The following is a 2,690-nucleotide window of genomic DNA, read 5'->3' on the forward strand; positions in this document are numbered from 1 at the left end:
GGGTATGAGTACTTGTTGTGTGAGCATGAGGACTTGAGCTTAAACCCCAAGAATTCATTTATAAAACCCAGAAACATCCAGACCTGTCTGAGGCCCCAATGTTGTGGGGGCAGAGAGAACAAATCCCAGGAGCTTGCCAGCCAGTCAGCCTAGCTGAAACAGCAATGACGAGGTTCAATGAGCAACCCTGTTGCAAAGGGAGGAGAAGAGTAGGGATAGAGGAAGGCATATTATGCCCCAACCCCCACGCTGTGTGCATGTATACACACACACACACACACACACACACACACACACACGCACGCACGCACGCACGCACGCACGCACGCACACACACCTGTATATAAAATACAGTTTCATCTGAAAGTGTAGATCAGTGTAACAGTTCTTTCCTAGCATTCACAGAGCCCTGGGTCCAGTCTTCAATATTGAAAACAACAAACAAACAAATGAAGAAAATCTCTCACAATTTGTGTATGATGTTTGAGTGAAAGGTACTATAGTTCTTATCCAGAAACCTAACATTGAAACGGCTCCTTTTTTTTCTAGTTACTCTCAGAGCTTGAGATAAATATAATGTCCTTTAATTGAGAAAACTTTCTTCAGTAAAATAAATACTGTCATTTTAATTTGGGGGAATTTGAAAAATTTAAACATGTGTTCAAATAACTTTCCATATTCCCCCATGTATAATTACATATATTATTTAAAAGTGTAATGTTTCATTGAATATAAAATAAGAAAATACACATTTATTTGTAATCCAATTATCTATTTTCACTAGAAAACAACTCTCCTGCCATTGTTTTTCTTATCTGGAAAAAACCACAACTGATGCCATATGTATTATAAATACATTCAGTATGTCTTTGAAGTTGTTATTTAATTATGTTACCCAATATGTATTCATTAAGACAAAACCCTTTCTTTAATCTCATTTTGGTTGCTAAAGTCGATTTAAAAATTACTCAGGTAATATTTATTTTTTAATGGCAATACATAATGTGTAGAAAGTCCTTGTAATAAGCTCATAATGCTTAAAGTATGCTGTTAAGAAGGAGAATTCACAAAAGGAGAGTTTTAGTATAATATTGAGTGTACATTGAAAGGAGATGATAGAAATTGAAACCTCGATAGCAAGGGTAAGGGTGAGTAGTGTTGTCTAACATATTAAGAATTGCGTAATTGTATAGAAAAGCACTAACAAGTCTATCTGATTTTTTCAAATGTTCTTTAGTGTCAAGTGCTGTTCTCTATGTTCCTTTCTCTACTGTGCCCCTGTCCCATTTAACTCTCCCTCATCCCTTATTCCTTTGAGCCTTTTAAAACTCTTCATTCCCTCTCTCCTTCCTTGAACTCACCTTTCCATGGCTAATTTCTGATTACCTGACCTCTATAGGTATTTCCCATCCAACACAGTTTTCTGAAGATTCAAAGCTAACATCCACAAATAAGAGAAAATATGTGTGTGGATATTGGTTACCTCTCTTGGAATGATTTTTTCAACTACAATAATTTGACTATGAATATTATATTTTCCCAGAAAACCCTAGTAGTAGTCCATTGTGTAAGTATACATATTTCAATATTTTTTTCTTCAGTTGGTAGACATGTAGGTTACTTCCATTTCCTGGTTATTGTATAGATCAACAACAAAGACAGATAACCAGGTATCATTGTAGTAAAATATTGAATCCTTGGGGTATGTATCAAGAATGCCATACTTAGATGATGTGGTTGATTTTTTTTTTAGCTTTTCCAGGCACAACCACACTGATTTCCATAATAGCTGTACCAGATTTCACTCCCACCAATAGGGAATACGTGCTCCCTTTCCCCAGTGCATGCCAACAATTGTTATTGCTTGTTTAGTTCTTTTTAATTCTACTTGGGGTAAGATGAAATCTCAATGTAGTTTTAATTGGTATTTTCCTGATGACTAAGTATAGTGACACTTTTTTTTTGAACGTTGGTAAGTCATTTGTGTTTCATCTTTTGAGAACATTTTGTTTAGATCCATACACCAGGTTTAATTGGATTGTTTGTTTTCTTTATGTTTAAGGATTATTATTATTATTATTTACTAATTATCATTATTTTCTGTATATTCTAGAAATTAATTCTCTCTCAGATGTACAGCCAGTAAAAAATTTTCACATTTTGTACACCACATCTTGACTCAAGAGATGATGTTCATTCTGTACAGATAATTTTGAGTTTCATAAGGTCACAATTGCTAATTGTTGGTCTAGACACCTGTGCTATTTTGGTCCTGTTTAGGAACTAGTTTCCTGTGATAATGAACTCAAATGTATTCCCTAATTTTTCCTGTATTGGATTATGATATCAGGTCTTATGTTGAAGTCCTTGTTCTGCTTGGCGTTGAGTTTTGTGCAGGGTAAGTGTAGTGATCTGAATAATAAATGTTCGGCATAGTGTCAGGTATTTGAGCAGTAGGTCCTTAGTTGTTGTCCCTATTTGGGGGATGTCTATGTGGCAAAAAAGCCTGTGAAGGCTTTTCTGGAAGAAATATGTCACTGGGGGTGGCCTTGGAGAGTAAAACACTCATGCCTATTTCCATTTTGCATTCGATGTTTTGTGCTTGTGGTTTGCTATATTGAGCTCTTATTTCCTGCTCCTATTCCTTAATTCCTGTTCACCATACCATCTACTTGTTGTCTCTGCCCTTC

The sequence above is a fragment of the Peromyscus eremicus genome, chromosome 4 (genome assembly GCF_949786415.1).
Source record: "Peromyscus eremicus chromosome 4, PerEre_H2_v1, whole genome shotgun sequence".
Lineage (NCBI taxonomy): Eukaryota > Metazoa > Chordata > Mammalia > Rodentia > Cricetidae > Peromyscus > Peromyscus eremicus.